General features: G+C 45.4%; 1 pseudogene; it reads right to left on the reverse strand.

Moving 5' to 3' along the window:
• Positions 1-22,294: 22,294 nt before the first annotated feature.
• Positions 22,295-24,442, reverse strand: LOC142578503 (uncharacterized; annotated as a pseudogene).
• Between the last annotated feature and the right edge of the window lie 755 nt (positions 24,443-25,197).

A 25,197-nucleotide genomic window follows, 5' to 3' on the forward strand; every position in this document is an offset into this window, starting at 1 on the left:
TTATACTAATATCAAATGCTTTGACACCGCATGTGATTGACTGTCTTGTTGATGAAGGGCTATCTGACCACAAAATGATTATTCTGTCCATGAACATGTCATCGTACCCTTTGCACCAGGATTCAAGCATCCAATATCTAAACTTTCAAGCTGCTGATGATGTTAGCATCTTGGATTACCTTGAAAGGTCGTTTGATAACTTTATGTCTGTTTATGAATCCAATGGTGGCACTGACGATCTCTGGGACTTTTTTTCCAAGGTTACGATGCATTGCATTACGCGATTTATCCCTATAAGCGTCAAAAAATGTAAACGAAATAACCCATGGATTACAAGGGAAATCATACATGTCAAACGGAGGATAAAAAGGAAACGAAAAGCTTGTTCTCGAGATCCTAGCGCCCAAAACAAGACTTTGCTTCATAACATGAAGCTCGACTTAAACCGTCTGATCAAGGAATCCAAGGAGAGATTCTTCAATGTAACACTGAAAAATTTCCTTCATAACGCACCTAGTAAATTTTGGAGATATGTGAACCCTTCTAAAAAACAACACAAAGACGAGGATGAAATGATTAACCAAGAACGCACAGAAAATTTCAATTCCTTTTTTTCCTCAGTGTTCACCAGTGATGATGGCACACTACCGTACTTTCGTGACACCTCTGACCACCCTTCAGCATCTGACCTTCTCATCAACGAGGCAGGAGTCCTGAACCTTCTTCTGAGCATTAACATTAAGAAATCCCCCGGCCCCGATGGCATCCCGAATGAGTTCCTATGTAGATATGCTCCATGGGTTGCTAAATATCTTACCATAGTCTTTCAATCTTCGCTCACCCAGGGAACATTTCCTACAGCCTGGAAGCAAGCTAAAATAATTCCAGTTCACAAAAGTGGGAGCACATCTGAGGTAGGAAACTACAGGCCTATTTCTCTTACGAGTACCTGCTCCAAGCTACTTGAGCATATAGTTTGTAAACATCTGTCAAATTACCTGGAAGCTTACGAGTTATTATCACCAGCACAACATGGCTTTCGCAAGAGGTTGTCTACAATAACGCAGCTTGTTCAAACCGTTCACGATCTTTCACAAACTTTAAATTGCCGAGGACAGGTCGACCTAATTTTTTTAGACTTCGCCAAAGCGTTCGACAAAGTATCGCATCCTAAACTTCTCTTAAAAACGAATGAAATATTTAGAAATCCAAATATTACTAAGTGGCTTAAATCCTACCTTCAGTCTCGTGAGCAGTATGTTGAAATAAACAAAATTAAATCCATGCCCAAACCAGTTTTGTCTGGAGTACCCCAAGGCAGTGTCCTGGGTCCCCTTTTATTTCTTATATTTATTAATGATTTGCCTCCCGATATAACTGTTCCACTAAGGTTGTTTGCAGACGACTGCGTCATTTACAATAGGGTCGGATCTTTAAGTGACCAGTTAGAACTTAACAACAATTTACAAAGAATATTAAAATGGTGTAATGAATGGCAAATATCACTGAACCCAGTAAAATCAGTTTGTATGACCATAACAAGAAAGAAGGTGCCTTTGCAGTACAAATACAGCATAGGTCCACAGGAACTAAAAAGAGTAACAGAATATAAATATCTAGGACTAATATTTACTCAAGATTTGAGATGGAATGCGCATATCAATCAGGTGTGTAGCAGAGCAAATAAAGTCTTATGGGGTCTCAGGCGAAGACTGTACAGCGCAACTCCTGAAGTGAAAAGCTTGGCATATAAGGTATTAGTAAGGCCAATTATTGAATACGCTAACATTGTATGGGACCCACACACTGTAACCAACCGTCATAAATTGGACAGAGTTCAACGACTCGCCTCCAGGTTCATATTTAATAAGTATCAGCGCGTGCACTCTCCTACTGAACTATGCAGACGCGCAGACCTCTCCGCTTTAGAACTAAGGACTAAGTTTGACCGGCTGAAATTTTTCTACCTAATTGTTCATAACCAGGTTAAACTTAATTTCACTGATTTCTGTAAAATTTCACCAGATCAACGCTCCAGACACAAGCACAGTTTATACATACACCCGCCAGTTACACGGAATGATATATTCAAGTATAGTTTCTTTCCTAGGGCGATCAAGGAATGGAACGAATTACCCAATCCACTTGTCACGTGTTCCTCTGTCAGTGCTTTTACTGCTGGTTTAGAGAATCTTATTTTTCCGGATATGACTGCATCATAGCATTTGTTTCTGATGCGCATATTGCGAGTGTTTTGTCTTTGATCACTGCATGTCACTTTTTACAGATACTGCTATTGCATTATTCATTGTTCAACATGTACCGATATTTTGTATATGTGTTGTTGTCCATCCTTGGACTGACAGTATAAATAAACAAAGAAACAAACAAACAACATCATCTTTCAGTGGCTTCCAGGACATTGTAACATCAGCGGGAATGATCACGCCAACGAAGCCGCCCGATCTGCATGTGAAAGTGGTCAACGAGTCTTCATTCCGCTTTCGCGAACGGACGCCGCGGCTGGGCTGCGATTGATGTCGCGTGACCGTACTTTGCCCCTGTGGGACTAAAATGTTTTCACCATGTGTCGGTTGCGTTCGTTGTCTCCGGACATACGGATGCACCTCCCGCCTAGGTTACCACGACGTGAACAGACCATGCTGTACCGTCTGTGGCTACGCGTTGCCTTTACAAACTCATATGTTTTCCTCATTGGAATGGCCAACAGCCCCCCGTGCGACACATGCAACATCGACGAGACGCTTGCACATATTATCTGTGTCTGCCCGCGATATAGTGCTCAGAGACAAGTGATGTGCAGAGTACTGGACCAGTTGGACAATCGTCCACTATCAGAACTAAAAGCTTTAAGCCAATGCTCCGAAAGAACATCCGCGTTGAAGGCCTTGTTCGCGTTATTAAGGTTCCAGCGGTCTACGGGGCTTCACGACAGACTCTAAGAATCCGCCCCCTACCGCTCTGTAGTGTACGCGCTTTGTTCGTGCTTGTCTCTCTTTCTTTCTACCTCCCCCTTCCACTCTGTTTCTCTTTTTATCCCCCTTAACCCTTCCCCCAGCGCAGGGCAGCCAACCGGAATTACCTCCGGCTAACCTCCCTGCCTTTCTCTGCATTATTTCATCTCTCTCACTGAATAAAAAAAAAATTCAGAGCTTGTGTTTGATCTAACCGTATTTAAAACTTCGCACAGAGAGTTTCCATAGTGTACAACTAATTTTCGCTAAATTTAGTCTTGGTGCCTTTTACGGTTCTGCCAGAGCAGCGGGTTAAATTCTGCCCCGCTCGTTAGACAGGCTCATAACACTCTAGAGAAATTGCATACGTAATTTATTGCGAAAGCCCCAATTAGTTATCGATCATGAACTTTACCAACTTATCACCCATTACTTGTCCTTACTGTCACCAAACATAAAGAAGCTGCCTCCAGTTCGGTGAGGACACCAGGTGAACCTAACATTTCACTCATGGAACAATAAAACTAAAATTTGATGGTTCAATAATTATTCGTAACGCTTCTGAATAAGCCAGAAACGTTAAAAACTACGCGACACATTGCACTTAAAATGCTGCCTGTTCCTTGAAAGTGTGAAATATCTTAAACGCAAAGTTCTCTTTCGACATTAGGAACCCTAGCTAATAACAGCACCGTGGTGCTTTCGAGTACTTGCTTACAATGTTTTTAAAGCTGCATTTGATGAACGCGCAGTTACCATAGCACATAAACTTGGCGTACTGTTCTCCCTATGCTCGCAAAATTTGACGTTAGTTGTAATTGTCACTACACCAGCGCAGCCATCTAAGTTTTACACCGCTCGTAAAATAGACCGTAATAAAGCAGACGCGCGTCGCGTTTCCGATCGCAGCTCGGAGACGACGACGACGACCCGCGCGGTGATTTGCAGGAGAGCTCGGGCTGTTCGCTGCTGCTAGGGTGCCGTTTATTTCACACCTTTAATTAAACATCATTACATTTGGGGGAGATTGCTGGAATCCCTCAAGTCACCCAGGAGCTCCGCAATCGTACGTTGCCCACCGTCCATGACTGATGCGGCCTATGCATCGACTGCACCCATGGCTGCCCTTGTCACTTGCGCCGGCGTTCTCCGTCAGCGCGACCCGGCCATCTTTTGCGGGACCGGAGAACATGCCGTCGAGGACTGGCTGTACCCCTATGAACGCGTAAACGCTACAACCAAACACTGGACGAAATGCTGAGGGTGTACGTCTCGTCCGACCACACCAATTGGGACACTGTACACCCGTTCGTTACTTTCGCTTATAACACCGCGACACAAGCGAGCACCGGTTTTTCACCCTTTTTACAGCGAAGATGTACACCTCTACCGTCAAAGGAAATTTTTCGTGTAGTTGTAAGCAAAAAACTCCCCATACGTGGGCCGATCCCTGAGATAGTGCGATGCCGGGCCGACCCGAGGCGGAGGTGAAGCAGGCGATAAGCGCTCCCCATACGTGGGCCGATCCCTGAGATAGTGCGATGCCGGGCCGACCCCCGGCGGAGGTGAAGCAGGTGAACCACAGAAGTCCAGTCCACCACTTCGTTTCTCACGTTAGAACCGTTGCTGCTACTTCGCGCGTCAAAAGGCCTGCCGGATTGTCCGCGCTCACGCAGTGCCGCCAAGTGTAACCTTGAGTCAAAATATGAATCTCACAAACAGTCCCTTACGAAGGCCTCCAAGCGGTTAGCGTCGCGAGAGATCCAACGTAACGCTATCGTTGAATCAGTCCAGAAGGCGACACATGATGATACATCGGACATTTTCTGGATGCAATGCCATAATCTCACCGCTAAAAGACGCGCAAGAAGCTCCAAACACGGTAGAGAAATCGTCTTCAGTAGAGCAAGGTGCGACTTGCTAATAAGGAGTCGGACAGTAACACTGCCGTGGCTAGTGGTTGGTGTACAAACACTGCGACTCCTTACGCATGACGTCAGGCGTCAGCGAACAACTGTATTGATGCGCCTCCATGATGGTGCGATGACAGAGTGAAGTTGCGTGGAATGCGAAGGGCAGACAGGACAGGCAGTTCCGATACTTAGTTCTTCCACAAGTCCTCAACGTCAGGTATTAGAGGCTCGTCCCAATCGATGCCTTGCCACCAAGCCGCTGGAGCAGGCGTTGAGCTCTCACGTGAAATGGGACGACGAAGGCCAATGGGCTGAATAACCTGGCGAAGGCTTCTAACACGGTTCGCTTCGTCGATGGTTGAGTTGAAATGTATGAGAGTACGGCTTGCGTGATGAGGATGATGTCATCTGATGAGCGGTCCCAAAGCAGACCAAGCACCTTGGACTTAGAGCTCTGCTCACCCATTCTCAATAAAAGGCTTTCACTGAAGAAGTGGGTGCAAGCAGGCGGGAGTTCGAGACCCTTTCCTAAGTTCCATTCCTGCGTCGGTAATAATGACATTCGCTTCCCGGCAAAACTCCAGTGCCCTCGCTTCGGAAGAGCTGCCAATTACTAAGTCGTCCAGGTGTAGAATTACCGTTGTAGGCGGGCTGCAATGTCCGCGGCGCTGTCTTTCATGTCTGAGGTGATGCTGCCAGGTTGCTGATAGCAATTAATGGGCTAGAAGGTACCCAGGTCATGCGCCACTCGACGGTTGTCGTGACGGGATGCTCACATGTCGGTAATCGTCGGTCGATCCACAGGAAACGGAGAGCGTCTCTGTCTTCTGATCGGATGCATACCTGGAGGAAGGCCTTCAATATATCAGCGGTGAGAGCGAACTTGCTGCATCTAAACTGCAGGAGCAGCTGCAGGAGTTCGGGACCAAGCTTAATGCCTTATCGAGCATGTCATTTGAAGACGGTTTATTCATGCGATGATGCATCGAACACGACGCGGACCTTTGTAATCACGGCATGACCTCCCTTAATGTACTCGCTGATGGCGACATCGTACACCTGCAGAAGTGCTGAGTGATGTTCGAACCGCTGAAGCTGACGCTTGAGCCTGCCTTCAGCTATAGTACGGTTCGTACATGACGTGAGACCAGACGTCTTGACCATCAGCGGTACTGCGTAGCGTCCTGCGCTCTAGTGTACTGCGCCGCGAAAGTGGGTGAGCACCGGGTGCTTGTTGATGTCGTTACCCTCATGTCTGTCGGTTATACCAACGACATCCAACCGCTACATCTCTGATGGGTCTTTAGGTCGGACCTCAGTGCGCCAGAAGAAGGAACAAGTGAGGAAGAAGGCAGTTCGGTGACAGAGGATAGCATATATTAGCGTATATTCCTTGAATGACCCAGCCAAATATAGTCTCTACAGTAAATAGGTTGTCGGTGAAACGTTCGACGCGTCCAGTCACTGCCCTCCAACAATTGTCTGAGCCGATTAAAGCGCTTATCGTTGAGCCTTGAAGTTTGTCCTCTTGAGGTTCGTCTTCTTGAGGTTCGTCACCAAAAGCTAGAATGCGGTCACACATGTTAATAACGATGCCTGCTATGGCGGGAACCGTTACGGTACAGATCTCTGGTACCTCCACAGCTTCAAGAGTGACGTCAATCGACACAATACGGCCGCAGCGTTTGACGTTTACCCTTCGGCATCGGTAATGACGTGGGTATTTGCACCCGCCGAATCTAAACAAGACTAATTATTCATTGCCGTTGGAAGGCAGAGATAGCTGCTGCGACAAGTATTTACGGATGACGGTCCGCTGGCTCCCGGTGTCAAGCAGCATGCCGTACTGGCACACGGTCACGGCTTCCGGACGCCCACGTTGTGGAGGTTTGGAGCAACACAGATGACGAGCGCGCGATGCTTGCAGGAGCTGTTCTTACCTGCTTTTCGCGTCATGTGGCCGCCTCTCGGTTTTCAGCTCCAACAGGAGTAGGTGTTTGTGGACTTTAGGTTCTTAGTCGTCCTGAAATATCGCACAGTGCAAAAATGTATCGTCTAGAGCATCGGTCATATTTAGGCCTCGCTGCTGTTCAGCAACAGCCAGCAATGTGCTCTTGCTTCCCACACTTAAAGCAGCAATTCTTGCTGGAACGCCGTTGGCGAGTGGTTTTCCTCCGCCTGATAGTGTGGCCCCGTAATAACACTTCACGTGTCCTGTGATGCCTCAGAGGGGACAGGTAGAGCTGTTCAGGCATTGAAGTGGTACCTGCAGATGAAGAGCGTGTTGCCAGTGCTAGGGCGGACGGTGTATGAGGCGATGTCAAGATGTCTGCTACCTTGCGGCTTGCTGACGACCTCCCTGAAATGGGTTTCTTGCGTTGCACTCGACTGGATCTCCTCTCTACTTTGCACTTAAACTTTAAGGAACTTCAGAATTGCCTTCACTTGCTCTTCTCTCGAATGTCCTGCAGAGCCCGCGACACCTCTGTCTGTCTTCGTACACTTACCGTAAAGGATGGCCAGGTCTTCTGGAAATAAGCACATCGGCACTCGGTGCAAAACAACCGCGTACTCTGCAGACTGCATGCCGAGGCTGTTCAAGCTGCCGGTCTTGAACTGGATCTGCTCTTACAGGTCCCGCAGCCTTCATACTTATGACACTGACTCGATCTGTTCAATGACAAGCAGGCTGTCTACGTAGTCATGGATGGGGACACCCTTTCGGCGAGCATATTGACGGCAATAGTGTAGCTCGCTTCAGTGAGGCGTGTTCCTTCGATGGCCCGGCTTTTAAGCGTCGGCCAAGTACGTCTTCAAGTACTTAAACCTTTCAACGTCGGTGAGATCGCAGTGCTTGTGAATGGTCGCCTCATAGTGCTCCCAAAAAACCTGCCAATAACGGCTTGTTAGAGAAGGTTGCTGCCTTTCGTAACTAGAATACGAAAAAAGTAATGGATGAACTGGATAGTTGGGCTTGATACTAGCGCGAACCATTAGCGCACTTTTGTAATCAAGTAGAGGGATTAGGCTTTGGAAGAGCGGCAGCGTATGAGAAATTCAATCTGAATAGATCATAAGAAGGGTTATAACCGGTTCTAAGTATGAGCGGTATGTGTGGCCTGAGGTAACTATACAGCAAAAACTAAGTGATTTGAAATAAATAATTTGTAACGTTGGTATGTCGAACATGTGGCGGTATATATATATATATATATATATATATATATATATATATATATATACATATATATATATATATATATATATATATATATATATATATATATATATATATATATATATATATATATATATATATATCCAACATCTTAGATTTAGTACTGACAAACAACCTTGAAACAGTTCAGCAAATAACATCGATGTTTTTAGCAACCACAATCTACTCCAGTTAACCCTTAATATTCCGTTGCCATATAAGGGTATATATATATATAGTAAAAAACAATTCTAAACTATAACAAGGGTGACTATACTACCATTAATGCAGACCTAGATTTTTTTTTTTTTGCACCAATGCTTTTCTCCCTTGCTTTTACAGTAGAACGGTCGAGGAAAACTGGGTTCTATTTCGAGACAAATAACGTTATTTTGTAAAACAGTACACCCCAGTAATCACAATATCCAATGATAAATAGAACCCATGGTTCACCTGTTTCCTTCGGCGTCTTCGAAACAAAAAGAAACACTTATACAGTAGTGCTAAACGATTGGACACCCCATCGACTTGGGAAAAATACAATCAGTGTTTTCAAAAACTACAACTCCGCTTTATCCGCTGCTAAAGATACATATTTTTCACATGACCTTCCATCTCTTCTCAAATCCAACCCTCAAAAGTTATGGCAGATTATCTCTCCGAACCGCGACACTAATCACATATTTTTACATGACAGCGACCACGTACCCCTTCCAGACAATGAGTGTCCTTCATGTTTCAACACATATTTTTCATCTATATTTAGTACTGAAGATCACTCCACCCTACCTGATGTTCCCGATTTGGACTATCAGTACATGACGCCCTTCGACATTACTATCGACGGCATAAACTATCTTAAGTTATCTAATTCTTGTGGCGTCGATGAGATTAATTCCAACATACTAAATAACACCGTAATGACTTCTAGCAAAATATTATATCACTTTCTCAGACAGTCACTAACTTCAGGAGCATACCGTCAGATTGGAAGACTGCGAAAGCAGTTCGATATTCAAAAACGGTGACACTCACCAGATAACTACCGGCCAATTTCACTCACGTGTATTTGTTGTAAAATGCTCGAGCATATAATTGCTTCTCACATATACAACCATCTGGAATCAAACAACTCTTTTTTCACTAATCATCACGGGTTCAGGAAGGGTTTGTCATGTGAGAGACAGCTTTTAGAATTCACGACTGACCTGCATTTAGACATGGACCATAATGTACAGATTGATAGCATATTCCTTGACTTTTCCAAGGCGTTTGATCGCGTAGCTCATTGCCGCTTGATTTCAAAGTTAAACGCACTAAGATTGCATTCACTGACACTAACTTCGCTTCAGAACTTTCTTTCTAATCGCCGACAATTTACAATGGTTAACAATCTTTCTTCGCCTCTTTCCTATGTCAATTCCGGCGTGCCACAAGGAAGCGTTCTTGGGCCGCTACTATTTTTAATATAGATTAACGATCTTCCTAATAACTTAGCATCCCGAGTGCGAATATTCGCAGACGACTGCATTATTTACCGCCCTATAACCAGTCCCGATGACACCTAATTCTTCGAAACGACCTTCAGCTTATTTTGGATTGGTGTAACACTTGGTTAATGGCTCTTAATTCCTCTGAATGCAAAGTAATGCCTTTCACTCGTAAACAGTCAATCTCTTATTTCCAATATAACGTTAATAATAAGCCAATTTCTACAGCTACTTCCTGCAAATACTTAGGCATTAATCTCGCACCAAGCCTTTCCTGGACCCATCACGTTACTGCTATACGTGCTAATGCTTCAAAATAACTGGGGTACTTACGCTGAAACCTACGCATTTTGCCCTCTAACATCCGCAAGCTAGCTTTTTTTTTTTTTTAATGCGAGGATAAATGCCTCAGGGCATACAAGGGTATGGGATGGGGGTGAATAAGGATGATTAAATGAATGAAAATAGATTTGCTGATCTAATGACGACCAAGAGGGATCGATACTGTGGTACCTGTGTCCACGCAGTGTAATGGCTCGGATTATGCGGCGAGAGTCCCGCTGCTGCGAGGTGCCGGAGCCTCGTCGGTTTCAGTGCAGGGCAAACCCACGGCAGGTGGTGGATGTCGGCTTCAACATTTCGCGACTTGCAGAGTGGACACTCAGGGCGAGGATATAGCGGGCGAAAGTGCGGCCAATTCCTAGTCACGGCAGGAGTGAGGGCTACCCCGACCCTATCAGACGTCTGTTCGCCCCGAGCTCCAATTTGCCTCCCCAATCCGGTCATCCCATCATAACAACCTAATCAGCTGGCTTATGATAATCAGTTCAAAATAGGACCGCCAGGTTTATCTCACGTAACTAACCTACAATTCAAGCATCTCACAAAAAATATTTCAATTGAGCCACTAAGTATTCGACGTGATTTTGCTCTCATAACATTATTTCACAAGTGCATTCATGCGGATAGGAAATCTTCTTTACGGCTTCAAGTCGCACCTTTCACAGCTCGCAAATTATATAATCACCTCAGCTTCACACGCATCTACGGGAACACACGTGCATTCAATTGGTCGGCGCTTCCTCGTACCATTCGATTGTGGAACGCTCTTCCTGATCCCATCGTCTCCTAATCTAATCCCAATAAGTTCCGCGAGCTCATCAATTCATATTCCACCGCATAACTTCAATAAAGTGCATGATGCTTTTTCTTCTTTTCCCAGTTATGTGTTCTCTTGTTTACGAGCTCATTATTTCGCTTATTATTATTGTAATTTTAGTATTGTTTAGTACTTGTACCGCAGTGGCTACATTTTTTTTTCATTGTTTATTGAAAGAACTGTATCGTTTGTCTTTTTCCTAATATGGACACTACCGACTCCGAAGTGTGTCCAGTACTGTTTGGACCCATAACTAGCCTACGGCTACGGGTCCAAACAGTACTGGACACACTTTTATTGTATTTTCATTGAAAAATAAAGAATTTGAATTTGAATTTGACTCTGTTATTTTTGTACAATGCTTTAATGTTTGTAAAGATGTGTATAGATTCTTCCACTGTCTATTAATAATGTATGCCTATTATGTTTTGTTATATGCCTTATATACTCTTGTTATCCTTCTGTAACGCCAACCTTACCCAATGCCTCATACGAGGCCTCTAAGGACATTATATATATATATATATAAATATATATATATATATATATATATATATATATATATATATTGACACGTGTACATGTTTATTTTTATCGGGTGACCGCGTTTCACAGCCTAACAAATGTTATCGCACAACGAAGGACGCGCCTGCACGTATAGGAAGTTTCTGGAATGTTATCGATGGTTCCATTCGCAGTCTGTCACCGAACCTTGTGTAATATGATTGCATGTATGCGAGACGCGAATAGTGCAGAACTTTGTGGAATACACGCGGGTCCCAGCGATTACTCTGGAACGTTCGAAGACTGCTATATAAAAGCCGACGCGTTTGACCCGCTGATCAGATTTGGACGATCGCCGACTGTGTTCGCCGTTGTCGCCGTTCTTTAAGTGCAGCCTATTTTTGTGGGCGCAGGATCGCTCAATAAAAGTTAGTTTCGTATTTCACAGTATTGCTACCATGTTCTTTATACGTCACTACCACGTGCCTCTGGTGGAGGTGCTTTACGTTCATGTACCGGACGCCCCCGACAAGCCGTCATCTAAGACCGGACCGCAAAGACAACACCAACGTCGTCCCGGAACATCGAGCAAGCCACCGGCTAAAGCAGCTGCCCCCGGAACAAGGACTTCTACCAGAGACGACCAAGAAGATCGTGGCCAAGACAGCCCCAATGGCAACCGCAGCGTCCCCAATAATTCTGCAGCAGCCTAGAGAGCCCCTGACGTTCCGCAGTTCCACATTCGAGGAGCCGGAAAGCTGGCTGGAGACGTATTAGAGGGTCGCTAGGTTTAACAGCTGGGACAGCGACGACAAGCTGCGACATGTCTATTTTGCATTGGAAGACGCCGCCGGGACGTGGTTCGAGAATCGAGAAGCCACCTTAACGAAGTGGGGCCTGTTCCGAAGCGGCTTCCTGACATTTACAAGCGTCGTGCGAAAAGAGCGAGCCGACGCTCTACTAGAAACCAGAGCGTTGCTGCCCGATGAGACGATCGCGATCTTCACGGAGGAGATGGCCCGTCTATTCCGCCACGTCGACCCGGAAATGTATGAAGAAAAAAAAAAGTCCGCTTACTCATGCGTGGTGTGAAAGAGGAACTTTTCGCCGAAATGGCAAGAAGCCCACCGAAGGCCGTCGACGAGTTTCTTCGCGAGGCCACGAGCATTGAGAAGACACTGGAAATGCGGAACAGGCAGTTCGACCGCCGCACCAACTCAACAAACAACGCCGGAGTTCAATCACTGGCCACCGACGACCTGCGCGAGACTATCAGGGCAGTCGTACGAGAGCAGCTTCATCGCAGCCTCGAGTGGCCTCAATCGCCGAAATCGTCAAAGAAGAGGTCCAGCGATCGCTTGGAGTTCCCGAGATGCAACCACTATCACCGCAGCCCCAGCCGGAAGCGATGACTAGCGCCGCTGTCGCCCACAGTCAAGGTCCCACTCCACGAGCGCGCCAGGGCTCTGTAACGCCGCAATTCCGTCGTCCACCGCCGCCGGCGCCAGCACGCCCGCCCGTCGCACAGCGCAGCTATCCGAGGAAGACAGACGTCTGGCGCGTTCCTGACAACCGGCCGCTCTGCTACCTCTGCAGAGAAGCGGGTCACGTCTACCGACGATGCCCGTGCCACGAGACGGGACTGCGAGGGTTCGCCGTTACCGAGCCGCGACCACACCTTGGCGAACGACCTCGCGATATCGCAGACTACCTCGCCGCTACTCAGTGGAGCTCTCGACAACTGTCCGGTTCGCCATCACCAGGCCGCTACCTGTCGCCACAGCGCCGTCCATACACTGGCCCAGCCCGGGGCCGCCCTGCGAGCCCATATCCGGAAAACTAAAAGCAGTAACCGATGGAGGTGCGGTTGCTGTTCGTCGAACAGACGAAGATCCTCCGCCGCCGACGAAGACGACGAAAAGACGATCTCGACGATATATCAACGAGATGCCGTCATCCCGACGAAGCGATAAGTCCAGAATACACCGACGAAACACGACTTGACACCGCGACGTTCCAGCTTCAGTTCAACACGACGCAGCCGTGATCCGACACCAAGACCTAACTGTAGCGCAAGACAAAGTACTACCGACCTCGACGTGCTTCTTCCCTTGTGAGTGAGTGAAGAAACTTTGTTGTGAATGCCTGCAGAACGGTTAGCCTTCCCCTGTTAAGGAGGCGTTACCGTGACGCGGCCATGACGTCTTCGTGGCATGTGGCGCCTCTACTTCGGCCGCGGCCGCACTATTCCCTTTGATCGACCGCGCCTGCCCCTCTTTTGGGGTGGCAGCCTCCCTCCGGTTTCGCTCGGTCGTTGCCTTTCGAGGGCCGTCTAGATCTGCTGGACGGCCTGGGTTTGGACATCTTGGTCATAGCAACTCGTTGCAGCCTCGAGCCGCGGTGGGATCGTTGTTATTGTTGCAGCTTCGTGCGGATTCTTAGCACAGTCCCAAAGGATATGAGCTGCAGTGGCTCTTTCCTTTCGGCACACACAACACAGGTCACTAACATAAACACTTGGACACACGTGCCTCATCAGCACCGGGGTGAATAACGACCCCGTTTGAAGTTATCAATATAGAACCCCTTTCCTACGGGTCAAGCCCGGATGAGGCGGCGGCACAGTCCTTCACTCTAGTCTGTAACACTTAACAATTTCGTTGTAGGAAGTCATTTTGTCTTTGGTTTCCCACCACCACGACGGGTCGGCTGTAGTAGCAGCGGCACGGTTGGTTAGTCCTCGCCCGCCGCGTTCGCCGTCTCGTTGTGGTTAACGTTGCCGCGATCCGACACATCATTGCCCATGTGGGCCGGAAACCACTTTATCACCACACACCGACTTTCACTCGCGAGATCGACCACACGCAACACACGCGCGGCTTCACCACACACCCTTGCTCTGGCGTAATTTTTCACTGCCGTCCTAGAATCACAGAGCACAGTCGTGCACTCGGGGTCGGCGATGGCCAGAGCAATGGCCACCTCCTCGGCTTGATGCGCCCCTCGAGTCCGCACACTCGCCGCTGTTCTCGTTGCTCCGGTCGATGCCCCGACGACTGCAGCGGCGAATGCCTTTCTGTCATGTGGGTACTCTGCCGCGTCCACAAACACGGCACCCCTGTCTTTGGCATGGAGATCGATGAGCGCCTTGGCCCTCGCCGCCCGCCGCTCTTTGTGGAACTCAGGGTTCATGTTTCTTGGCACCGGAAATAGCCGTAGCCGTCTACTAATTGCATCCGGTGCAGGCACTTCTGTATTTTCGGGTCCCCTTTCCTTTGGTCCCAGGCCTAGGTCACGCAGCACTTGTCTGCCCGTTCTTGTTTCCGATAGTCGCGCGAGCTGAGCGGTCCTCTGCGCCTCGGCGATTTCCTCCAGGTTGTTATGCACTCCCAGGGCCAGGAACTTGTCGGTGCTTGTGCAGTCGAGAAGTCTGAGTGCAGCCTTGTACGCTTTGCGTATGAGCGCATTGATCGTATTTCGTTCGCACTATAAAAATTATTATAGAAAGTCCATAGACAGTCTATAGATATTTGTCTATGAAGTCTACAGACTGTCTATAGACATTTCTTTAGTCTACAGACAGTCTATAGACTTATGGCCATACACTTTTTATAGACTAGTCTATAAGAAGTCTGAGTTTATAGACTATCTATACACTGTCTATAGACAGTCTATAGACTTATGGCCATACTATAGTCTATAGACTAGTCTATAAAAAGTCTGAGTCTATAGACTTTCTATAGACTTATGGCCATACACTTTTTATAGACTAGTCTATGAAAAGTCTGAGTCTATAGACTGTCTATAGACTGTTTATAGAGTGTCTATGGTTTAATTAAAATTCATGTTTGTAGACAGTTGTCTGCAGAATGTCTATGGATAAATGTATAGGCTTACAGTTCTACTTTTGTAGACTGAAGTCTATAGAATATCTATAGACAAATGTCTATAGACTATCTATAGACATTCTATAGACTTCAGTCTACAAAAACAGAACTTTATAATCCGACACACATTTTCTATGACATTCTGCAGGCATTTGCCAACAAACATGAATTTCTATTAATCTATAGACAGTCTATAGACACAGACATTTTATAGACAAGTCTACAAAGTGTGTATAAGGCCATAACTCCATAGCTATCGGCTATCTACAAGTTAGTTTACATTTTTGTTTACATGTGGTAACAAAAAATTTTGAATGTATTTATGCATGTGCACCTGTTGCTTTTCATCTTGCACTTATGTATTAACGTTAGTAGATTAATAACGCTCCTGAACCAGCTGGACTTTCATATATGTTGCATAAACAGAAAGAATCTAGTGCTGAATCATGCAGTGAAAAAAATAAAGCAAATGCACCGGCAATGGATTAACTGTTTTTATTGCACGATATAATAGATGAATTCCTTAAAATGCATGTCTTATGCTATTATGGAAACAGACTAAATATTTACACTACTTCCCCTCGGCAAGCATGGTGGACAGGCTGGCCTTGACCTTTGTGTCATTAGTGCCAAAGGTGCTGCAGGTGTATGCTGCAAATAAGTAGATGCAGCAATATGAGGCAAAATAACAAGTGAGTATTCTTTGTATGTTCATTAAGCAGCTTAATATATTTGCTCAAACCATCTAAGTCAATAGTTATGCAGTTTAACTATGACTAAGGGCTGCTTGTCAATACAAATCAGTGTCTTTATACAATGTTTTATCTTATGGTATGGTAAACAATTAAACAGTCAATACTGCTGCTCGTGCCAGCAACAGTGTGTTCCCTTTTATGACAAGTTCATATACGATGCATTAATGTACTTATCCCAAATGATCTCTATATTTATTGCTGAAACGTTACCCAGTTGGACTGTCTGTACATTTTCTTGGCTGGTAGTTAAGTATGTCCGTGCAGAGGGATATGCTCAGAAGACGTGACTGGAGTATTCACAGTATCGTGCCAAAGATTGTAATTTATATTGCTTAATACACATTTAAATGTCTTTCTCATACTGTTAAATGAATGGGTCATTGGCCATAAATTCAACAGAAGGCAGATGGATCGATTGTATCGATATGGTCACTTAGTTTCTTACAGGTAATGAGGCCTCTTGGGCATGCTAACAGGTTTCCAAGTTAGGTATACCACATGAGTACCCGAAATACCACACGAGCACTTTGTGTCATGGCACGACAGATATGCACCTCCTAGGAAACAGAACTGATAGTGTAGTTCGAATGAATTCTATCTCAGTAAATTATTTAAGGTGCTTTCAAAGATGAAAATTTTTTCTAGGGTTTCGAGGTTCAGAACTCTTAGTTAACACAAAAAAAACAAATTGAGTAAGAAATGCCTGGTCAGTATGCTTGACTTTCTTCTTTTCTTCAATAAATGGAACCAATTTCCCTCAACTTTTTATGAGATGAAACGTTTTAAAAATATATTTAACACAGAGATTTTCTGGAACCTTTGTATTACATATAACAAGACAGCATACCTATGTGGCCATTTTAAAATTTCCCGATCTTTTTCCAAGCCTTCCCTGGCTGTTTTCATGAAAATTTTCTGGCAATCTATGACGCCCGCAGCTTAAGTGCAATAAAAAAATATTGTGGTTTAACGCTTCCCAAGTACTGCCAGTCCATAATATTTAGATAAAACGAATAACACGTCAGTCACTTGACATGCAGTATTAGATTCAACTCACTTGAATCCCTTGTTTAATAAAGCTGAGAAGGGCTTGGGCAAGTTCGTAATTGATGGCCACACGAGTACAGCACGGAAGACAAGGACACAGAGACACACACGTAAAGCAAATGCAACAATGTGAGGGAACACTATTCAATCAGTTATCTTTACGGTTCAATAGTAGTTTTCTATATCATTTGCTCTCATCACTTATGCCTCTAGTTAACTTTGTTTACCTGTGACTAAAGACTACAGGGCAATATGAATCAGTACCATTATGATGTTTCGTTATATTACAGTATGATAAGCAACGAGAAGAAAGGGGGTTAACCGAGGGGCCCGATTTTTATTAGTCATATTATAAGAAGCCAACAAACACTGACGCCAAGGACAACATAGGGGAAATTACTTGTGCTTAATAAATGAAATAAAGAAACGATAAATTAATGGAAATTAAAGTGGATCAAAAAACAACTTGCCGCAGGTGGGAACCGAACCCACAACCTTCGCAATGGAAATTAAAGTGGATCAAAAAACAACTTGCCGCAGGTGAGAACCGAACCCACAACCTTATCGTTTCTTTATTTCATTTATTAATTAAGCACATGTAATTTCCCCTATCTTGTTGCAAAGGTTGTGCGTTCGGTTCCCACCTGCGCCAAGTTGTTTTTTCATCCACTTTAATTTCCGTTAATTTATCGTTTCTTTATTTCATTTATTAAGCACAAGTAATTTCCCCTATGTTGTCCTTGTTGTCAGAGTAGGATAAGCAGTTAGACAACCGTAATGGTCGCCGGTGCCAGCAACGGTACGTTTCGTTTCAAGACAGGTTCATGTGACACACAGTGTACTTATAAAAATAAAAGAAATGCGAGAATCCCAAACTATTCCTATGATAGTAATTGTTGAAACGAAGATACCCGGCTGGATCGACTGTGCACATTTTTTTCAGGTGTTAATGCAATATGCCCGCGCCGAAGGAACATGCTCAGCATAGTGACTGCCGTTTTGAACAATCACGTTAAGAATTGCAATTTATTTCCGCTTCGAACAGTATGCAATGTCTCTTTTCTCATATTTCGAGATGAATACATTTGCCACACTTTCAGTAGAATGCACATGAATGGGGGCGTATTGATAACGTTACTTATCAACTAAATCATGTTACGATCTCTTAGGTGTGTTGATAAGGGTAGAATAAATCTCATGTCCACTAAATTACATGAATAATCTGTGCGTTATCTACTAAGAAAAGACCACCAAATGGATAATCTGGCTCTTTTTTTCTTTTGTACAGCGCATATAGCATACAGTCTGTCCAAGACGACGTCACTACGGGCAACAGTAATGAAAACCGGGACACTTACTACGCACGACAAGGGCTTCATATGAAGCACAACTGGCACAATGCGAATCTGCGCCAGCAGCTGCCTGATGATTACCAGCACGTAAACTGCATGAAGGCGAAGCATCGAAAGGCGCTTACCGCTTTTCATATAGCCCGAAAGATAACTTCTGCTGCTAAACTGTTTATAAAAGAGAAAAAACAAATCTTCCAACTAGCGTCAAACGAAATGCCTTCAGTTTCAAACGTGTAAAGGTGCTTCCCGGAGCGACTAATTTATTGTTCTCTAATTTTTTCGGCTAAGTTGCGAAGCTGCGTGTGACTGAGCTTATCGCAGGTTTCATGCTCCAAAAGTGTTTGTGGTTACATATAAATAGATTGGGTGAATCTAGATATTTATGCTAGATATTTCTTCAAGTCTCGGGTTTTGCTTGCGGTAACTTCCCAGAATTATTTAGATTGGTTGCCAGGAACCTTAAATATACTGCTACTTTTAAACTATGCGAAAACGGCAGCGCACACACTGCTGATGCATGCCCCGCAAACACGGCCTTTCATCCGAGTACGCTAGCAGTTATTCATCTATGCCTGTCTGTGTGAAAATTCTTGATGCTAACACAATTTCGAGATATATACGTAAAGCGTGTCACGAGAATTTCACTACACATACGGTGCAGCATTCATCGCGGCCGGATCAAGCTCCACTAAATGAGATCTACCACACTGGCTGCCCAACACAGACAATCCGCTTAGTGGCAGCTCAGTATCAAGTTAAAACATGGTGTACTTCCTTTTTTACGCACCTAAGCTATAATGCTAAAATCAACAAGCACGAGCGATCGCTCGCCGTAAAACATTCCGTATAGTAGAAGCGAGAACAAGAGCGCGTTATCAAACCATGTCAACGACAAACCGACACTATAGGAGGTATTCATGTGACGTCATCCGCAAGGGGCGCTAGCGCCCGGCGCGGCGGTCGCCATACACGTGGTCGCGAGCGCGGGCGCCGCAGTACGACTACCACCAGTGTGCTAGGCTGTGCGTACTGTTTTGATCGTTTTTTTCCAGTGGACGGCGCATTGAGGTGTTCGGAAGATTTGCTTCCATCGTGGTTCGCTCAGTATGCGGTTAAGCGCGTACGCGCGTGGACTGAAAGAGCCTGAAAAGTCGCGCTATGAAGAAAAGGTGCGCCTGTGCGGCGGTGTTGACCCTCTTGACTTGAACGAATCAGAAGTGAAGTGCGACGTTAACCTTTTGCCACGTGTGGATTTCACAGACATTAAGGATTACCTCGTCCATGCAACGAGCTTCATAACTCGAGAGCAGCTGAAATCATACAAGGCTTTGGAAGCTCACAATTATCTGACCAGCGGTTGGGTGCAGGAACCGAGTCTCAAAGCTCTCGCCGACAGCCGAGTGGTCATCGTTGGCAGGGTAAGCTCATTTGTTTTCTTGTAGCACCGTCAAGTGTTGTGTACTGAAGCGGTGGCGTGATGTCGAGCGCTGATGTGTTTCGAAATCGTCGCGTTACCAGAACGATTTCATTACTCTGCGTAGCGTCATCGGCAGCAGCGCAAATGTGCGCACTGTTCGATCAAAAATGTGCAATCTCTTCGCATTTCTTCGCTGATTTAAGCGCTGTGTACCGCAGCGATCGCGCATTGTCGAGAACTGATGTAGTTTTTTTTTTTCAATTTTCTCGTTACACAAGCGACTTTTGACTGAGCATAGGCAGCGGCGTAAATGTGTCGATTGTTCGATCGCAAAACGACCAATCTCTAATCATAAAATCTAAATTCAGAGACACTAATATTCATGCATTATGCCAACATGTTCGTTTTAGCATTCCTGATGCATGCGTGTGTACTGTGGGTTTGCTAATGCTCATTGGCAAACAGCCTAGTTCTGGCTGCTGCGGCACAACTGCGATGTTTGCGCGCAAACATGTTTTTTTTTTCTGAACGAGCTCTGAGGTAACAATCCTTAAGGAACAGCTTTCATAACTGTTGTTTTCTCACCAGCTTATTCTCACTTTAATGCAGGTTCTACACTCCCAGTCACTAAGTGAGAAACCACTGCACCCCTGGCTCCTTGTGAAAGAAGATGGGCTGGTGCAAGCTGCGCACTGCACATGCAAGGCAGGCTTAGGGGAAGCCTGTTCCCACATTAGTGCTATCCTGTTTTACATATAGGCTGTCGTGCAGAGACGGGATGGACAAGCCTGCACCGATAAAGAAAATGCATGGCTGCCGCCACCTGTACGGTCCCTTGAAGCAAAGCCTGTATCAGGTGTGAGCTTTTCATCCTCAAAGATGAAGAAGAGGGTGATGGACGGTGAAACATCATGTCGTGGGAAAATTACCTAATTGAAACCAATAGATTTCCATGTTAGATTGATCGTTCTCCCTCCCAACCATAGCTTTCTTTTATTTCTTATCTATTATTAATTATTATTGTTATTAATATTATTATTTTTATTATCTTATACCCGGTTTTCATCTGATTATTTCCTTTTTTCTCCAAACACAAAACGTTTATTTTTAAACTCACACGCCCAAATTGTTAACTCCCTTGTTATCATAATTATTTTTAGGCACCTAATTAAACCACCCCATTCTTGGCCAATCCTCCACTGTGGGTATGTGCCACGGCCACTCAGGACAACAACAACAACAACAACTGCGCCGGGTGAATGTTCAACCTACCACAGACGAAAAGTGGTCAGAATTTTTATCAGCGTGCCACCAAAGTGGGAGCAGACCAGTCCTGTTATCCCTCGAACCAAAATATGCTAATCACTTCATCCCTGCTGCGACAAAATTCCCAAGTGCCATCCTGACCAACATGCAGCAGGATGATCAACCCACCACATGGAGTTCCGTAATGGAGCGATGCTCCCAGCTGGCTGAAAGTCTCACAGTTGAGCCACAGGTAAAGTATGACTATTCATAGTACTTCTATTTGCTATCTAGCATTTCATGCTTGGTTAATAAAGAATAGAAAAAAAGCAAATGAAAAGTGTGCATAACCTGTAATAATTTGTTGTATGTTGCAGGTTGCAGAGCTCATCGAGGAAAGCACAAGGGAGCAGGCAAAGTGCACAAAATGGTTTGCATTCAGGACAGGCCGCATCACAGCATCTATTGCAAAGGCAGTATGCCGAACATCGTTGAGTGATCCTGCAATGTCACTTCTCAGAAAAATTTGTTATCCTGAAAGTACACAGTTTTGGTCACCACAGACTGCTTGGGGAAAAGAACATGAAGGAAAGGCGAGAGATGCCTACAAGGCTATGTCACAGGACATACATATGAATTTTGTCTGCAAGGATTCTGGTCTTCAAATCTCCACCGAGCTGCCATTTCTGGCTGCCTCTCCTGATGGCATTATAAGCTGCACCTGCTGCAAAAAAGGAGTCTTAGAAATAAAATGTCCATTTAATGGCAGAGACGACCATGCACGGGTGCTTGCTACACAAGAGAGCTCCTGTATAACCGTTGTGGATGGGGCTGTGAAGCTCAAGCAGCACCATCCCTATTATTACCAAATACAAATGCAGATGTTTGTGTGTAACGTGAAGTACTGCGACTTCGTATTGTGGACTTTGAAATATTTTATTGCAATCAGAGTGTACAAGGATGCACAGTTTTGTGCCAAGATGGTGAAGCGCTGTGAAGAATATTTCAAGTAGATCCTTCTGCCTGAACTTTGCTTCCATTACTGGACTGGCAGGTGCAGTGGCAATCTGCTAGAAACTGCTGAAGACTGTGAGACTTCGCAAGAGGAAGTGTATTGCTTGTGCCAAGGGCCAGAGTCGGGCAAAATGGTCATGTGCGAGAGTGCTGCTTGCTAGTATGTGTGGTTCCACTTCAAATGTGTGAACTTAAAAAAAGCACCTAGAGGAAGTTGGTTCTGCTGCGAGTGTAAAGAAAAACACAAAAAAGATTAGCATGTTTCATGTACAGAACTAGCTGTTCTTTATTTTTCCTCACAGGGGCTGTTTTAAGCAATAAACATTTGCAAAAGCTGAATCATCTGCTTTGTCTACCTCTGGGGTCAACCGAATGGAACAGTGGAGTTACTCAAATTGCATAGTGCCGAACAAACAAAGACTATCTTGTCGAGCACAGTGGGTCCATTCTCTTCTGATGCAAGCATCTCCACAGGAAGTGTGTACTTGAGTATTGGGTATTTATTGCGGAGCAGTTCAATCACTCTCTCAACATGAATCCGGACATTTTCAAGCTTTCGTGTCTTTTCTACTTCACAGGCTGAAAGTTGGGGCTTGCCTTTGGTGAAGGCAGGAATTGCAAGCTTTGCACAATGAAGTCCAACACTGTCACCAATAGTGAAGCCCCTATCCGCCAAAACATAGTCCCCGGGCTGGAGATTATTCAGCACGCCACACTTCTCTGTAATGACCGTGTCACTCGAGCGTCCACCCCACCCACGATAAATAAATGTAATAACGCCCTGTGGAGCGATGCCGATTAGATACTTGACTGTATTGTGATGTTTATAGTTCGATCATGTGTGCGATCTCGGCAGGAAAGACGAAGGTCGCTCTATAAACAACTCAAAACAGTCAAGTATTACAGCTAGTCGTGTCCCGAAGCACTGTCGAAATACCATAGGCATTGTTCGCTGTAACTCTTCAGGTTCTGGCCACTTCACAGCACGGGAGAGGCGGACAAAGGCCACATCAATCCACTTGTTGACAACCCTAGACACAATTGACTGGGATACATTGAACCTGCAGGTGACAACACATATTGTAAACACAATGCAACACTTATCAAGCCAATGTACAAAAGCGAGTACCTGTATGCCAAGTCCTGCAATGGCACATTCAAGCGAAGGCGGATGAGGAATATGAGCATCTCCTGGAAGAAGGTTAGACTGTTTCGGTTTGTACGTGCCATTCCTTCCTTCAGCACTTCAAGAAGGGCCATCAAAAGACTGAAATTTGACAATCCTGTGTAAAACTGCAACATGTCTTCGTTTTCTCTCAGTCAATCTTCAGTCAGCATTTGCTTGTCCAGTTTGTTTCGCACTTCCCCGACCTCTGAGAGCAGGTGCCGATTCTCGTTCTCAAGATGCTCAATTTTCTCCATTGTCAAGTCAGTAACATGTGAAAAGTCAGCCTTCCCTGAAAAGATGCGGCAAACAGTGCGCAACCTGCCTATCAATGCTTAGTCAAAAATAGAGCAGTCTAGCATGATAGTTCAAGAAATGTTTGCACTTTTCATTCAAAGCCACATGAGCGCTGTTACAGTACATAAAAAAATATGCATAAAATCAAATACAGTAGCAATCTTAACTCCATGCAAATACGTACCTGCATCAGTGCATTCTTGATCAGGAGTCTCCTGGATATCAGGATCATCATCAAAAAGCGGTTCATCGTCTTCGGAGGTCACTGGTGAATCCGGTACAGCACTGCTTCCTTCGTGTGCATTCTCATGCAGTTGCTTTAGGGGACTTCCCGATCGCTCCGCTCGGCGCCTTTTCTTCGTGTGCCTGGAAGGGAACCCTGCATTCAGCTACTTGAGAAATACAAAATCATCAAACTCCTTTAAAGTGGAGATGTCAAAAGCTTGTGAGAAGTCACCAGTAGCATTTTAAAAGGGCGGACAAGTCGTAACCGCGGGCGGTAGTACCGAGATGACGAGGCGTTGCCGTTCATTTCTTTCCCGTGCCCAAGATGAAGCGAGGGCGCCCAGTCCGGATTGGACTCATCCATTAGGTATGCTGGTCGACCTGCGTGAAGTACGAGCAGTTAAATCGCTGAGAGCTATCGCCCAACCGGCCAGCAGTTGTTTACGATCACATACCGCGGTCACCAACAAGCGTGGTACTGCGATCTGCGAACTTTTAGGGCTTACCTGAAATGAAATGCTTCCCGCAGACTCTGTAGTGGTTCGCACTGCGGTCCATATTCTTGCAGTTAATACGAGAAAACCATTCCGCCCTCTTCCGTGTTGACACTTCATTTGTCCGTGCGCACTGATGCGTGATCACTTTTGGAATGTGAAAAAAACCAACCTCCGCCACATTTTCGTCCTTCGCACTTTTCCGCGAGTGGGCACTGCACCCATACACCGCGCAGTTCACCATAGCGCCAGGAAAAAGCACAGTTCAAAGAAAAAACACGTCCACAAGCACCAAACAGCGGCCGCCGAACATCAAACCGCGATACGCCGGATCGCCGAACGACCGCGGCTATGGCGGCCGGATGGATGGATGGATGATTGAGGCTGAGCCCTTTGAATCGGGCGGCGGCGGCGCGCGCCACCTAGCCTTTAATGGTTCTATATGCATGCATACCTATGTATTTACTCCTTTACTTTTGCGTTGATATTATCCACCTATCAGATAGTCTCAGTATAGTTATTTCTACCTGTTCAAAGTCTATTCTACTTTTACTGTCTTTAAAACCCAAAGCTTTGAATAGTTCCCCGTTAGATTCAACTGCAGGGTGAAGTTGTTTACAAGCAAGTATCAGGTGTTCAGCCGTTTCCTCCTCCTCTCCACACGCCTCGCACACCAAATCTATCTCCTGGTATCTGGCTCGGTACGTTTTAGTCCGCAGTACACCTGCCCTGGCTTCGAACAACAATGAGCTTCCCTTAGAGTTATCGTAAATATTTTCTTTGGCTATTTCTTGCTTAAACGTCCTGTATGTCTCCAATGCCGATTTGGTTTGCATCTCTGTACTCCACATACCCCTCTCTGTCTCCTTAACCTTTTTCTTGACAGATGATTCCTCATTTGTCCCCCCGCTACTGCCCAAGTATTTGCTTGTCAATTTTCTAGTTCGCTTCCTCCACCTCGTGTCAACATTCCTCGTGTATAAGTGACTGAAAACCTTCCTAGCCCGCCGAATTTCCCCCATTTTTCTCAATCGCTCCTCA

This window comes from Dermacentor variabilis, chromosome 4 (genome assembly GCF_050947875.1).
Source record: "Dermacentor variabilis isolate Ectoservices chromosome 4, ASM5094787v1, whole genome shotgun sequence".
NCBI lineage: Eukaryota > Metazoa > Arthropoda > Arachnida > Ixodida > Ixodidae > Dermacentor > Dermacentor variabilis.